The sequence below is a fragment of the Pristis pectinata genome, chromosome 12 (assembly GCF_009764475.1).
Source record: "Pristis pectinata isolate sPriPec2 chromosome 12, sPriPec2.1.pri, whole genome shotgun sequence".
Lineage (NCBI taxonomy): Eukaryota > Metazoa > Chordata > Chondrichthyes > Rhinopristiformes > Pristidae > Pristis > Pristis pectinata.
The window spans coordinates 33,948,492-33,965,153 of record NC_067416.1 but is presented as its reverse complement, the minus strand read 5'-3'; the positions used below and the strand labels follow the sequence as shown (position 1 = coordinate 33,965,153).

Genomic DNA, 16,662 nt, shown 5'->3' with positions numbered 1-16,662 from the left:
GGGAATATCGTTTATCAGCTTGTGTGCTTTGTGTAGTGCTGCAAGTTCTGACAACGTGGTTGATGTTGGGTCTGCTATCATTTTCAGATATCTCTACTTCTCAAATGCATGAAATAAAATTATTACTTAACATAGGTGCCGGACTTAAATTTATTTCTTCTGGTGTCTTAATAACTCATACATAACTAGAGAAATTTAATTTGCCTTAGTTCTAGCCACTTGTAACTTTGTCAGATTAAACTGTCTCTGAGTTTGGTATGTAATTGGATTGCAAAACTTTAGCTGTTGTAAAATTAATGGTTTGGAAGTAATGAAAGGAGAGGCTGAGAGATCTGTGGGAGTGATTATAATAACTGGCTGTAGTTACTGTTAAATCAGGATGCCATTCAACAAAGCAGATATTATCTCTGCTGTGTTTCCACATCTGTAGTATACAAGTTTGAAGCAATCGTGCTGAAATTTGAAGATGTGGACTTGCTGAGAGAAATAGAAAAGGTTAATCTGAGACACTAATTTACATTGCTATATGACTTGCTGACATTGTAACATTGGAGATAAACGAACCATGAAAAGCAAAATTCAGAGTAGTCAGAAAATGATTGTTAATTGGAGCAATTTTTCAAGTAGGAGTGAAGCTAATGTTTAAAGTGTTAAAGAGTCAGTTTGATGCAATGATGTGAGAAATTGTAGGTGGTTGGTAATAAGTGAACGGAACTTGCCATAGTAATACAAAAGTTATTCAGTTTGCATATATCTTGGTATTCAGAATATTAACTCTTAGAAAGCAAATTACTTATAATGCAGTTAAAGTCATTCGAATACTTCCAGCAACCAGAGATGGTGTCCATCTCAGGAGAGCTATCTTTATTTTATAAAGTAATGACAATGACCATGAAATTCAGGAGGTGGAATATACTTAAATTCCCTTAAATTCCTGTTGCAAAAACCTGTATCTTCCCATAAAATAGCTGCTACAGCAGTTGATCATTTTCACTATTGTTTTTATTTCCCAAATGACTTGGTTTTATTATATTGTCTAAAGTGAGAGTAAATTAATCGTATGGCAATTATCCTTTTGCCTGGAGGGAGTAATATAGAAAAAAGTGAAGGTACTGCGAGCAAGCCCAGACCTTTCAAAGTTAACCTTTCAATTGTAATATTCTGACTTTGTATTCCCCTCAGTCAGTCATAATAAAGAGTTAAACCTGTGTTGTTCTACTCTATTCATAGAGTTTGCTGCTTTGCCACTTGAACATAAACAGTAACCTTTTCCCTTGTTTTCCCTCCAGGGCAGGGTCATTGATTTATGCAATGGGTGGCAGTATGCACTTTTGTGGTGTTGGTAAAATTGATGTTAAAATATTGCAGTTGGTAAAAATAGACATTCCTATTTTGAGATTTTGTCTATTCAGAAGAGATTTTGCATTTAATTTGCATTGTTGCTCCAAATTAAATTTTAATCACGTATTTAGGGACATGTAGGTTTTTCTGGGGTTTTAGAAACAAGGCTAAGAGAAGGCCTCCTTCCATACCATTCTATTTGAGAATTAGGTATTGTTAACAGCCTCTGGAGATGTTTGCACCTTTTAATATTAGAAAGTGACCAATTATTGAGTATGTTTGGATGCTGTGAGCTGGGAATTTTTTGTATTTGTAATGGTCAAAGTGAAAGAGTTGGGTTATTGACTAATACTGCATGCTTTCAATAATGGCACACTGTATAATTTACATTTTTATGCTGTAAGAAATAGAATTATGGATCCAGTTTGCCCAAAAAACAATTGCACACCACATTTTCAAGTGTGTTAGTTTACTTAGCTCAGCAATTTGTCTTCCAAAGGATGAAAGGCACGTGTAACATGACCACGGTAGACATAGTGAGGGAGTTATTGCCGTATCTGGGCCCCATTTCATTGTGAGTGGTATAGTAAGGATCCCTGCCACAGAGCAGGATCTATTGACATGAGGCAGTGGAGAAGTAGCATGAATAACTTGTGCAGAACCAAAACTTTAAATGTGGTTTGATGTGAAAATAACTTGTAAAGATATGGAAGATCATAAGCAGAATATATACTGTTGGCTATTGTTTACCAGGGTAGTAATAGAATTGGAGGCACTGTGTTTGTCTTCTGTGTCCTTGAGTTAGGAAGATTTAAAAATTATCTTAGTTGTCACAGCTGAAAGCTCTTGCTCCTGTGTTATGTTGGTTTTAGATTTGACTGGTTTCAGCTCAACTTGAGTATACTTTGCATGTGAATAGGTCATCAATGCACACTATTCAGCTTAGTATAAAAAGAGTTATCTGAAAGAATAACATAAGAAATAGGAGTAGGCCTTCTGGCTCATCAAGCCTGCTCCGCCATTCAATAAGACCATGGCTGATCTGGCTGTGGAATCAGATCCACCTACCTGCCTTTTCCCCATAACCCTTCCCCTACTATTGCAAAAAATCTGTCCAACTGTGCTTTAACTATATTTAATGAGGTAGCCTCCACTGCTTCCCTGGGCAGAGAATTCCACAGATTCCCTACTCTTCAGTTTCTCCTCATCTCCATCCTAAATCTATTCCCCTGAATCTTGAGGCTATGTCCCCTCGTTCTAGTCCCACCTACCAGTGGAAACAACCTTCCTGCCTCTATCTTATCCATCCCTTTCATAATGTGATATGTTTCTATAAGATCCCCTCTCATTCTTCTGAATTCCAGTGAGTATAGTCCCAGGGGACTTGATCTCTCCCCTCATCCCTGGAATCAACCTGGTGAACCGCCTCCAAAGCCAGTTATCCTTCAAGTAAGGAGACCAGAAATGCACACACTACTCCAGGTGCAGCCTCACCAGTACTCAGTACAGTTGCAACATAACCTCCCTGCTCTTAAATTCAATCCCTCTGGTAATGAAGGCCAACATTAATGTCAATTTGTACACCTAAAATTGTCACTAATTTCTTGGGAGGAAATATGAGTGGAGGGGTTGATTTTTTTAAAAAAAGTAACTAAAGTGCTCTCTGTTAAATTCAGTTAAGAAAAATTGCACTAGATTAAGCACTTGAATTTCCTTAGTATTCTAAATTGGAAAATTGCTTTTTAATTCCAGGGATGTTGTTGAGGATTCTTTAATTACTGATAATTTATTGGTGGTCAAGTAAACTGTCCTTTAGGCAGACTATTAGGGCATAGATACCACCTGCCCATTTACTTCATTTGGCGTGTGAAATATATATGTTTCTCTTCATCCTTCAGATTTGGTGAATGCAGTCCTGACTGTATATTACAGATATAATTTTGCCAGTATAGGTGATGGCCAGTAAAGCATGGCTAATGTTGCTTGGGGTTATGTAGCCAGTATGGAATTATCTTGTTATTTTCCAGTTACTGGTTTAATGTAAGAGGTGTTGCAGAATTAACTGGCTAAAATACAGCATTTCAGAATATGCATAACTTTTGATTTAAAAACCATCAATATCTCAACTAAATAAAACAATTCAGAATTGACAGTTCAACTACTGTAGGGATTGTAAACATGGGACTACCATGTTGTAGTGTGCATGACTGCACATTATAAGGGTGATTAAAAATAAAACTTATTTAATCCCTGATTGTAGCATTAATGAGTTCCTTAACTTGGAAAATGTATGGCTCATAACATTAATTTAACAGATTATGTGAAAGGGTTGGCAAGAAGTTAAGATTGGGGGGAAAAATTGACAGTTGAAGAAAGAATTGGGCATTATTTAAAGACAATGTCATGATGTATTCAGGACAAATTTATTCCACTTAAAAACTCAAGCAGGTGTGAGGACCGCTGGATAAATAGTAAAGATAAAATTAATTTTAAACCATATATGCACAAGTGATAGGGTGGGAGTGAATGGCGGTGTACTGAGCTTAGGAAAGGGATTTTAAAAAATTGTAAGATACGAGAATATGAAACTAGCAGAAATTAAGTATTGTACAAGTGCATAAGTAATTAAAGAACTAAATAGGATGATTGATTTATAAACAACATGTTACAGAATGTCTTGGTCCTTTGTCTCTTTTGTGAAAACTGAGGCAATAAGGAAATAGCTACAGTGGAAGGTATATTACAATAGTTAAGATAGAAAGGAAGGAACTATGAGACAAACTGACTTGGTTCAAAAAGCCTGGGTCCATTGAATTGCGCCTACAGATAATCAAACTAAATGAGGGAAGAGGTGAGAGGGCTTATAGCAATATATGAAAATTCAGTCAATAAAGTAAAAAGGGCCGAAGAATTTCCAAGCAGCAGATAGAATTCCCTCAACAAAAACCAAATACGCAGATAGCTGAAATCTGGCTTAAAAATCTTTTTATTTTGAAAGAAACACACTGCTGCAAGGAGAAAAACGGGGTTAACATTTTGGTTCTGTAGCCCCCTATCAGAACTGAAAATGTAGAGGGTTGTAAATACTGTCTCTGAACTTTTTTCCAGTTCTTCACTTAATTATTCACTTAATATGCTATAACACACCCACAATGCTGGTGGAACTCAGCAGGTCAGGCTGCATCTATAGAGGGAACTAAACAATCATTTCGGGTCGAGACCCTTCTTCAGGACTGGAAAGGAAGTGGGCAGAAGCCAGAATAAGAAGGTTGGCAGAGGGGGAAGAGCACAGGCTCGCAGGTGATAAGCAAGTCCAGGTGAGAGGGGGAAGGTAGGTGGGTGGGGCGGGGTGTGGATGAAAGGGAGTGATGTAAGAAGCTGAGAAGGTGATGGGTAGAAGAGGCAAAGAGCTGAAGAAGGAATCTGGTAGGAGAGGACAGTAGACCATAGAATAAAGGGAAGGAGGTGAGGAATAGATGGGCAGGTCATGAGGGTAGGGGATGGGAAAGAAGGGGTGAGGGAGCCACAGGAATGAGGGATAACAAAGTGGAGGGGGAATATGCCAACTGTTTCTCCCTCTCAGATGTTGTCTGACCTGCCAAGTATTTCTGGTATGTTCTGATTTTTATTTTAATTATGTCATCTCCATTTTCACAAAGGGAGATGGTATTGGTTTATTTTTGTCACTTGTACCAAGGTACAGTGAAAAACTTGTCTTGCATACCGATCGTACAGGTCAATTCATTACACAGTGCAGTTACATTGGGTTAGTACAGAGTGCATTGATGTAGTACAGGTAAAAACAATAACAGTACAGAGTAAAGTGTCACAGCTACAGAGAAAGTGCAGTGCAATAAGGTGCAAGGTCACAACAAGGTAGATCGTGAGGTCATAGTCCATCTCATCGTATAAGGGAACCGTTCAATAGTCTTATCACAGTGGGGTAGAAGCTGTCCTTAAGTCTGGTGGTACGTCCCCATGGAACTACTCCAGAAGACGCTGAAGTTTGATACGTGGTAGTAAAGATGTAAAAATATTTTGTTAAAATTTACATTGTAAGAAGTTGGAGATGAAAATAACAACAGACACAGTCAGTACAATAAAACTCCAATAATCTGGTTTCATCAAGATCTTGGTACTGCTGGGCAAGCAAATTTTCCAAACAATTGCATGTTACTCCTATTAATTCCCTAGCACACATCAATTCACTTTTTTAAAGGTATATTGTAAATTTTTCAGCCAACCAAATGAGTTTAAAGGGTGCATCAGAAAAAGGACCAGTGTATTTAAAGGGTACACTGGAAACAGAACTCTGGTGTGTTTAAAAGGTACCCGGGAAACAGGGTCTCAGTGAATTTAAGGGAGCACAGGAAATGGGGGCATCAGTGAATTCAAAGGTGTATGGGAAATGCGGCCCAGTGAATTCAAAGGAAAGGTAGGAAATGAAACCTGGTGCAGCAGGTATTACCATTGGGATTTCAGAGCAATCCGATATTGAATTATCTGAATTTTACTGCATTTTTCTCTAAATGTTTAATTTGTTGTGAGCCACTCCTAAGCCATAGTTTGGGGATTGTGCACAGTGCTGATTTCAAGACTTGGATGAGGATTTGAAATGCCGAAGAAACAGCAAAAATATTGATGTTAGTGTTAACAAAATTGTGCGTACAGCAATTGGTAAGATTGAATAGACGGTGCTCTTTTTGAAAGAGAAAAAGGAAACATGGGAGCGCTACATAATTATGAATGGGATATAATATGAGATAGTCACCAACAGATCAGGTAAAGAATTTAGGTGCAACATTATTTTCACATTGAGTTAAGATGCTCAATTTGTTGACTTGCAGAGGAATTGAGGCAGATGGATTTGGGCATTTAAGGAGAAGATTGATGTATGCATTAGGGAGAATAGGATGAAGGGATTAAGATAATTGGCATTGAAGGACTGAGTGTGACACTGGTTTTGCCTAGCTGGACCAAATGATCTGTTCGTGTGCTATAGATTGTTGTGGTTGGATCTTAGAGGGAAATGGTATACCTGCAGCACAACCAATATTTTTCCATCTGGATACTAGCAGATTTGGAATTTCCAGAGTGTATGTGAATGTGAAAATGCTGAATTTGCTGCTAGATGTTCACATGGTGTTTTTTTTTTATTTACCTGACTCTGTTCCAATGCTGGAATCCCATTGGAGTCCAGGAGCAGGGGTCAAGGCTACAACAACTCATTTTGAATAACACTCAGATTGAGTGCAGGGAGTTCTTGTCCATCGATCTTAATTGATAAGAGTGTTTAAGGTAAATGTTAGCACCTTTTACATTTAATTGAGCTTATTTAAATGTTTTAAGCATTAATAATTTAATTTAGCCAATTTTTAATTTGGCAATGTTTTTTAATGCTTCCAAATGTCAGAATCATTTTGAAACTTTTCATATTTTGAAGACTTTGGCGGACTAAATTAGGGAAGATGCATTAGCTAAAGTTTATACAGATCATTTTTGTGCCTGGGCTTCCTGTCACCCCATGTGACAGAATTTGAGAGGAAGTCCTTGCTGCAACTCAAGCCCTCATTGCTGAGAGAGCAGGCAGCTTGTAGCAGCACTCACTGGGGGAACTCAACAAGCTGCTCATTGTCTTTTCTCATAAATCAATTGCAAACACAGAACTTGCCATTTACTCCAAATTTCTGACTATCATAATTTAATTTTGCTGTAACTATCTTGAGATTTTTGCTAACAGCAATACTGCATATAATAGCTTTCTCTCATAATCCACACAGCTGAATTATGTTAAACTGTAGTTCTCACCTTAAAGCCCAAATTCAACATAACATTTCGTATTGAATTTGTTATTTAAGAATATATTCCATGGTATTATTTGTATTTCTAGATGTTAATTAGTACTTGTAGGCTGTCTGGCTCAACAGGTCTAGGTTAATGTTTATGTTCCATGAGCTTTCATCTCACCCCATCAACATATCCATCTGTTATTTTCCCTCATGTTTATCTAGCCTCCACTTAAATACATTGTCTTTGGTTGTTTTACCTATTCTTTGTTCTGGCAAGCTCTGTATTTTCTACATTAAAATTTCTTGTGAATTTCCCTAGATTTGCAATGACTATCTTGTATTGAAAGCCTCTAGTTCTGTCTCCTACATTAGTGAAAACACCAGCTTCTCTTCTTGTGTCTTGGTCTCCATTGGAAGTTCTAAGCATAACCTCTCCTTCACTATAAGCTTTTTATATTTTGGAGAACTGATTTGTTTGCAATATTCTAGTTGTATACTCTTTAATTCTTTCTCTCTGGAGATGAAATTCAGTGCATTTTTTTTTAAAGTAGCATTATCAATCCACCTTGTTAGTTTTAGTGGTTTTAGAATCTAATCCCATATCTTGTTCTCTCCAGTTACTCATTCATTTTCTGAGAAATCTGTCTCCCATTATTTTTCCTATTAAAACATAGTTAATGACTATGTCATACAATTTAGGGGATCTGTGCAAATCAAATTTACAGTTTTTGTTGTTGTGCTTCATACTAAGGATACCTGCTTATCCTATCTTGAGTTTGAAGCAGTTGTGGTAAGCATTCTGGTAATTCTTTTGTGTTCTCAGTTGCAATCCTGTGCATTAGAAATTACTGACTGAAATTTTAGTTACTAGTCTTTATAGACTCAACTAATTTAGGTTAGTGCATCAGGTCTTGGAGCTGGGTAGTATTCAAGGTAGGATCTAACTTTTGATGTTTTCATGCTTAGTTAATAAATCAACTCACTGCCGCATTAAATGATCTTCAAAAAAAGAACTGCAACTTCCATTCTAGAGCTTGTTTTTGTTTAAAACATTTAGGAAACATTAAAAGGAAATGTGCCACACAAACTTACTGAGAACCTATTGAGGTTACATGCCATTCAGAAATGCAGCTAGCCACATAACAAATCTTTTTGGAAGAAGCTTATCCAGCATGTTACTCAATTTACTTTTGGTTCACTCTATTCAACAATTAAGTGCTTAAATGATTTGTGTGTGAACTTGATTTGACCCATGTGTTGCATTGTCTCAGTAATTTCCTTGTGTTTCAAAACCGGACATCTGCCATAAGAAATGGTACAATGGTGCAAATGCTGTAACTGGATTCTATTAAATGGATTGAGATTAAATAGTAAACAATGGACACAAATTGACTTGCACAGGGAAGACCAAGGTACTAAATGGTTTCCAGTTATTTTTTGCATTTCTTTATGCCAACAACAAAATCCCATGGGAGATAGAAAGGGGTATGAGCAGAGGGATGTAGGTCGTGGGTAAGAAAATGGCAGATGGAATATATTGTGGGAAAATGATATTATTGACTGTTGGGAAGAATAGAAAACTTTTTAATATGCTAAGAGGTTGGTAAAAGTTGGTTTACACGGGATCAGTGTTTGATGGAGTACTTGAAATGCAGATATAGGACAGATTTGAAGGTTCTCTTGTCTGCCCATCAACAGGTCTTGGAGCTGGATAGTATTCAAGATAGGGTCTAACTTTTGATGTTTTCATCTTTGAGGACTTCAGGAGGCACCAGTGCAAAAAAAATCAATGGAAATAGTGCAAATTTTTATTTTCCAGAGCCTTATAATTTTCAAGCTAGTATTGAACAATAATCTTAAGTAGATATTCCTAGTGTATTTTGTTTCTTTCTGATTTGCTCTCCAAACCTAAGCAGTATCTGGCAGGGATGTCAAACCAAGCCAAAAAGTACCTTCAACTGAAATTCCAGTTTAGTTTGTAAACTCACTGGTTTCTATCCACAAGGAGGATACCATGGTTAGTTTCACACATCAAGTATATTCACAACCTGAAACAGGAAAGGTTCCATGAAGGCAGTTCAAAAACAGATCTTTAAATTCTGTCACTGTTTTCAGTGTTTCTTACCATTTGCACCTTTCCCACCTGGATTATAAGGCAAGCACCTAAGGTTAATGTATTTTCCGAAATATTTTGAATAACAATCTGAGGTACATTTATTGTCACTGCTTTCTGTTTTGTATTGCTGTACACACTTGATTTAGTTTACATCCTCTTAAGCCTTCAGGTGCAACTTGTGTTTAATCTCTGAAATGTCCTCTGATTGCATAGACACAGCCAGGTCGTATTTCTCTATAAACCAGGGTAGAACCTATTTGATTGGACACATTCTGTAAATACCGAGGAAATAGATGCACTAAAATAATTCCAGAACATTTTATGAAATGTTTTCAAGGCAGATTTATTTTAGCAAATTCTGGTTAACGCTCAATGCAGAGGATAGGTAACCATCAATGTAAAACAGTACTGGTCAGTTTCGTTGGAAATTGAAGAGGTACATTTTAGCCTGCATCTCCATTTTCCCTGGGTCTCATTTTTTTATAGAATGCATTTTATCCATTTCAGTTTAATCAGAAAAAGCAAAGTAGCTTTGCATTTTGAATGGTCAGAAAAAAATTCCAATGAATATCTGGCAGATATTTTCATATATCTATATATTTTGTATATCTGCTAGATTTTCTATGTGTACATATCATATATTCAGGTATGCTGAAGATATGAGGGATGCTGCTTTTTACATTGGCTTTTTAAACTATGTTCTGAATATTTACTACTATCTGTGTGCCTGATAAACTAGCATGATGTATTGATAGTGTTGGAGGAGGCGAAATGACTGATCGGAATAGAATTACCCAGTGTGGCAGGTTGGCAACTTAAATGTCATAATGAGATTGCATCCCTGAAATATAACCATGCTGCACCAAAATTCTTCACCCTTTTGTGGGATTGTGCCCACCAGATCCAATACTACCGATTCAGTTGTAGCTGGAGGATCATCTGCATTGGCATTTCTTCCTGCTCTGGCACTGTTGCTCTTAGTGTGCCCCAAGGATCTATCCTCAGCCCCCACCTATTTTGCATTTAAGTGCAATGCCTTGGCAACGACATTGAGAAAATCTGCATCAGTTTTCACACAAACTAATTACATAGCAGTTCAACTTTACCACCCCTCTTTCTTGACACCTATTTTCTACAATTGCCAGATCGCTTGACAGACATTGTGCACTGATCAACAGATTTCCTTCAACTAAACATGAAGATCAATATCATTGGTTTACATCACCAACTTGGATCCCTAATCAACAATTCTATCAATGACTCCATCTCTACAATTAAGACCCCCTTTTTGCCCACCTCCCTTAAGGTTGATAAGTCTTCCTAAGTAAGCATTCTAAGCACTTATCAGGGTGTATTTACTGTCACTACTTCCTTTTTAATATTTCCTCATTCAGTATAAATTCCTCAAGTTCCCAGGTGTAAGTTATATGTTTAATCCAAGTGGCAAGATGGAAAAGACAGGGAACATTGAAAACAGCCATTGAATTTAGCAATTTTGTTTTTGAATTGCATTTGCTGAACTCTCCTGTTTCAGATTATGTATACCCTTGATACGTTTGGCTCAGTCTCTTGTCTAATGCCCTGTTGGAATATGTCCTTATCCATGCCTTTCCTAAATACTTTTGGTCAGATTTCCTCATTATATCTTGTGTAAATGTGAGGTGAAACTGTGCGTGTGCCCAAACTAAGTTTTGTTTACTTATCATCCCTGAAGTATAAGTCCACAATATGGAAATAAAAATCATTGATGAATGAATTAGAATGGACAAAAGTAAATCCTACTAAGTAAAAGCAGAAACCGGCAGTTCTGGTATGTTCTGTTTCCACTGGGGTTGGAGGAGCGGGGGGTGGAGAGAGTAATTAATGATGTACAGGGACCTTGACCAATATTGTCTTTATGTGAAAATTTGCATCATATTTTTCAAATTTCTGTGTGACGCTGACAAATTCCATGTCCATAATTTCTTGCAGCCATGCAACCTTTTGAGTTATCTGCTGTCTTCCTCTTGAACACCCTGAATTTAATTTTCCACTGTTGGTCATGTAGTGCCTTCATCTGTGAAGGCCTGGGAACTGAATTTTCTTCCTCAACCCTCTCTTGTATCTCTACCTCCTTTGTTTCCTTTAGGACACCACTTAAATCTATCCATTTAACCATCTAGAGATGTGGCTTGGGTTCAGATTTCTTTTGATATTTAAATGATGCACCTGAGGAAAATCTGCCACATTAAAGGTGCTACATAATTGCAATTTCTTGAAATTTAGATGGAGATTCATGGCTGTTTCTTTGACTCTGAAGCAACTTCCTACAAAAGCAGGGCAGCATTTCAGTCACCAAAGGAAAATCTGCTTCTTTGAGCAAGGAAGATGCAGCTCCAATACTTTTCCACTCCAGGACCAGAAAGAAGAAACGAAAGAGCTCTGAAGATGTGAGGATTCATAATTTTTTTCCTTAGACGTCATAATATACTCATGCAGTCAGAAGAGAAAGCATTTCCACTACAGTGGTTCCTTAACACCCCCCCCCCCCATTCTGATTCATTTATTAATGATATTTTTTACATTGTGGAATTGCGCTGCAAAAGGACTTGAAGGTTCAATATTTTTCAATTAATCATTATGTAATGTTCTCTTTCATTTCCTTCAAATCAAGTTTTTGTTCATTCAGTGATAGAACTGTTGAAAGAACATAACATCATCTCATTCATGGCCTGTTTTCCCTTCCCCACTCCCCAACCCTTTCCAAATACCCCACCAACTTTATTTTAAAAAAAACTAAAATATTGTGACACTGAGAACAGTAAGTTCATGGAATGTAATTGCAGTAAAATTGTTACAAAAATAGTTTAGGGTAGGAAATTAGTCCGTGATTTTACGAAAATACGAACCACACAGTTTCTAACATCTTTCAGTGCTTTTCACACTGCTCTCCAATTGATGAGTTTCGCATAATAGTCATGAATTGCTTGGTCCTGACACTGTATTCAGTGGAGAATATGCTTTGCTTCTCTACTATCATTGCTTATCTTATGAATGCAGGAAAACTATTGTGCAAAAAATTGTCTTGTATTGTTGATGTCCTTATTTACACCATGTGCATTTCATTAATTTTTCCAGATTTTGGATAACTTCATTTAGAATGTTGCTTTGGAAAACAAAATTAAAGTATATGAAAAATATAGGTTAAATATGATATTATAATCCACAAAGCTTGGATATCAAGTTAGAACTTGGTTTCTGACAAAGGTGATTGAGCAATGTGATTAAATTGCTCTTGGTATTGTATTTTTCTCACAGAACATAGAACAGTAAAGCATAGGAACAGGCCCTTTGGCCCACAATGTCTGTGCCAACCATGATGCCAAATTAAACTAAATCTATCTGGCTACACATGATCCATATCCCTCCATTTCCTGTATGTTCATGTGCCCCTCTAAATGCCTCTTAAACATCACTATAGTGTCTGTCTCCACCACCACCCCAGCAAGGTTCTAGGCACCTATGGGGGTTGGGGCGGTGGGGGTTGGAATTGATCCTAAGACCTAAACCCACTGAGATATAAGAATGCAGCTAAAGGTAACTGTTAATGTTGCAAAGTCATGGGCTTTCATGTCGCATTTGTTTTATTGTTAGCTAAGTCAATTTAGAGATTATTTTCTGGTAGCCTTTGACAACCAGATGTATGGAAGGAGCTATTCATTAATCATTTAATTCTACCCTGTCAGACAAAATTAGCTCCAGGTGAACTATAGAATATTTTAAATTCATCAGTTTGTATGATACTTAAAATGTGCTATACTGACAGGAAGGATTTTGGATTGGAGATTTCGCAAAAATCTACATTTTAGTAGTGAGAGGGGAAGGTAAATGGCATCTTTTAAATTGAGATGGGTCACAGATTATGGATGTCATCAGCATGCCAGTTCTGTTCCAATTGAATATATAATATGCTTTAGTTGGTTCTCATTCACATCCAGTATCCTTACACACACCTATGGTATGATAGCTGGACTTGAGTCTCAGCTTTTCAAACTGTGCACAAGCTCTCTATACTAACTAATTACTTGCATTTGCACAACACCTGCAGTATCATTAAAGGGCAATTAACAGGAGCATTACAGATAACACAAAGCTTGACTGATAAGGTTGGTTTTAATAAATGCCATAATGGTAGAGATGAAGTGGCAGAGTGGTTCATAAGAACATTTGGGACATAGAACCTAGACTGGCAAATGCATCAGCCCCAGCTGTAGGAAAGGAGTGCTTGATGGATTGTGGGGTTGAGAAGGCTACAGAGAAAAAGGAATGGATTGGTGTGAAAGAAAGAATGATCACTTTAAGTTGAGTTATTGATGGACCAGAAGAGCAGGGATTCGGTGAGTGAAACCAGATGTGGGTTAGATTATTGGCAGCAGTATTTCACAGAGTTAAAGCTTTTGGGGGACAGATGAGCTTGCCCAGAAGAGGGTCGAAATAGATGATTATTGAGATAAATACAAGCTGTGGAATATGCTGTATGTTGGTGGGCATAGGCTTTTTTTATGATGATGAGCATTTTGGGCTGAAAATATAGCTCGGCTTGTGGCCCGACGGTTGACTTTGCATAAATGTCCTCGGAGTTTAAGTTGTTTAAGGTATACTCATTGATATAAATTAATCTGTCAGTTTGGAATCAAAAAGAAAATGCAGTTAATCACAATCTGAGTTTACTCCTTGTAATGCCAGCTGTTTCTCTACTTTTATGTAAGTATATTTTCTCTGCAAGGTACTCCTTGTTCATTACTGCAGGAATTTATTAAAAAACATTGCTTAGAGCATTTTTTTTCCATAGTATTTTCCCTAATATGATGTACTGTGTTTGATATTTGATATGGCAAATGATGAAAATCCCAATCCAAAATGTTACACACTTTCTTCATTTAAGCATCCTCCACACACTGGTAGTAAAATATATGTTGACTTCAAGGGGATAGAAACATCTGGGTACTGTTGTGAGTTACCTCCTGTCTGAATATCATCACCATGTGTGGTGATGTCAGTTTTGAAAACAGCTTTTTTTTTGCTTCGTTGCAAGTCTCTATGTTGAATTCGAACAAAATTTTCACCACCACCCTCTTGGGTTAGCTCAGAATTCTCAATAGTCCAATTTCCAGCTGTATCACAGTTCAAAACTTTATTTATTTTTAGTCCAAGTATGGAATGTCAAAGTTAACAGCAGTCTCTAGAATTTATCTCCTGCACTGTAGTCTGCTCATCACCAATGGACCTTCAGACACTGGTTGACTGTTGTGCAAAGCCCTCTTGGCGTTCTCCTTGGGAATTTTAATCAAGAATGTAATGTTGTCTATAATACTTTGAATTTGCTATATCTGATTTTAATATGTTGATTTCAGTTCGGTCAATTAAGTAAAACCTGCAGTTAAAACAATAGTATTAGCAATGGCAAGCATGAAAATAACAGGTTGTCATTAAAAACCCATCTGGTTCATGATTGTTTTTTTTCAGGCAGGAAATCTGTTCTCCTCAAGTAACTCCAGACTCCTAGCACCTGTAAATGACTGTTGACTGCCCACTCTGCTCAGGAGCAATAAATGTTCGGGCTGTCAAAGATAACAAGCAATGAATAAACTAAAAGAACAGTATTATTATCCTCACTCTCTGGAATGAAAATTAACAGTCCTTCCTAATCAGAACACATTGTTAATACATCTTTTTTGGTATGCAAGTTTGCATATTATCTGCAGGTCTTGCTCCTTGCAAGACTTATGCCCATGCCCATAGAGCAGCCAAGTATCTTCCAGCTGGCTACGTGGAAAAAGTGCAGTAAAAAAAAACCCAAAAGAACTGATAAAGCAAGGGAATGGAGCATAAAATCAGTATGTTTATTGTGCAGGATTTAAATTCTCAGCTAAACTATTATTGCTCAGTAAAACTATATGGGGTAGAATTCCCTTAAATATTGCCTTAAGATGTCACATTGGCTGGATAATTGGTCAATCTCTAAAATTCATTTGCACAGAGGATAAACCTTGGTCTGTTGAGAAATTCTGCAAGCAAAAGAAAGTTAGTTGTTCATAATCAGGAGTCACCAGGTTCATTGAATCTGGCTGGACCAAATATGACAATGCCAAATGTTCACTGGTATGCAGAGAATATGCATATTTGTTTTTATGTCTGAAGATGTGTCAGCAAAGTATCCTGTGAGCTGAAGGCAAACTCAGAACTGATCAGTACATTTCTAAGATTCAAATTGAAAGCTAAATGGCATCTTTTAAATCGAATTTAAAGGTCGAATAGTATAGTGCTGACGTTTTCCCAAATAGTATTTGGTAGACATGGGCATAACAAACTAAAGAAATACTTCTGCAAATTAGAGATTAGAAGAAGCATTAGCTGTTAGATAAGAATTGTTATCTCTCAATAATATCCTTAACTGGGAAAGCTTTTGGAGATCTCAGGAGATAAATTTTCTGAAAGAGGTTTTGCTGATCTGGGACCATTTTCAGGATGAAGTGTAGTACATTTCTTCACTCAAAGCATTAAAAACCATCTTTGTTGCAATCTCATCCTATCCCTAAGACAGTATGCTTTATTTTAATAGTCCTGTAGCTAAAGTAGTACCCTGTTCAGTCTGGTTTCATTCAGGGACATTTGGAAAATAAGGGATGCTGGTGCTAAAGTTCCTTTCATATCAATAGGTTTTAATTTGGTATTGTATGGTTGGTTACTGCAGGAGTTTGGGCTATTGCCCTCCAGAAACCTCTCTGCTTTTATAGTCCAAACAAACATCTTGGTGTTGTGTGCAAACATGCAGCCACTTCCCAACATCTACATTAAAGGTATTTATAAAAATAATAGAAAACAATGTTCCCAGAATTGATTTATTGTGGAATCTGGTAACTAATCTCTTAATCGTATCACTGGCCATCAAGCACACAAACTGCCGTAGGAATATAATAACTTCCTCAGCATTTGTAGCACCTTCCACTAATACCACACAATTCAACTTTGTGGAACAAGTTTTTGAGGGTAGCATATTGAGGGCTTTTTGCAGATCTTCTTGACAATAAAGAGAATTGCTGTTGGCTTGTGGTATTTTATGACCATCTCCGAGGAGATTGATGGACAAGTAAATTGGTTCTTCAATATTGTCAATCAAGTCTACGGAATGTGGGTTGAATGCATATTATGGATTGAAATTACCACTAATAATTCTCCATCACACTCCATTTTGACTTCTATCCTGTCTTGTTTTTCGCAGTGCTCCAATGAAATTAAATGGGAGCTCCAGGAGTGCTACCTCATTTTTCATTAGAGTCCTCCGGACTTGACAGACTTGAGTAATATCAGATCATAACCATTGTGATCATTCATTCAGGCATCACATTGTACTGCTGCCATTTACACTTAGACTTT

At 37.1% G+C, this 16,662-nt stretch overlaps 1 protein-coding gene across 1 annotated transcript in view; it reads left to right on the top strand.

The window, feature by feature from the left end:
- Positions 1 to 16,662, top strand: part of ptenb (phosphatase and tensin homolog B) — a 112,502-nt gene that overhangs the window by 41,101 nt on the left and 54,739 nt on the right. The window lies entirely within an intron of this gene.